The sequence below is a fragment of the Poecilia reticulata genome, linkage group LG21, assembly GCF_000633615.1.
Source record: "Poecilia reticulata strain Guanapo linkage group LG21, Guppy_female_1.0+MT, whole genome shotgun sequence".
In the NCBI taxonomy this organism is placed as follows: Eukaryota; Metazoa; Chordata; class Actinopteri; order Cyprinodontiformes; family Poeciliidae; genus Poecilia; species Poecilia reticulata.
The window spans coordinates 6,178,966-6,179,367 of record NC_024351.1 but is presented as its reverse complement, the minus strand read 5'-3'; positions in this window follow the sequence as shown (position 1 = coordinate 6,179,367).

Genomic DNA, 402 nt, shown 5'->3' with positions numbered 1-402 from the left:
CTGCTTTTTTTTTTTTTTTTTTTTTTTTTTACTATTGCGCAATGTGGGGAGACGACATTTAACAGCACTACGTACATTGACATGTTGCTAGACAACTAACGTAGAACAAATTCTCACTGAATTAAAACTGTATCCAGTTTAAACACAAGCAATGCACTTCTACATTTACTAAACCCAAGGGTTAAAAATAAAAATAACATTATTCTCCTTGTGCACAAGCAGCAGCAGGTCGATGCGCCTCTCACCCTTCGTGCACTGCGCAGGGCCCTAAGACACGCCATGTAATCAGGAAGATGAATCATACTGATAAGCTGAGTGCATTGCCTCGTGGGAGCATCGTTTGAAAGCAAATTGCTCGTCTAAAGAAATGGCTATCAAATCCCTGCGTGTTATATATATATA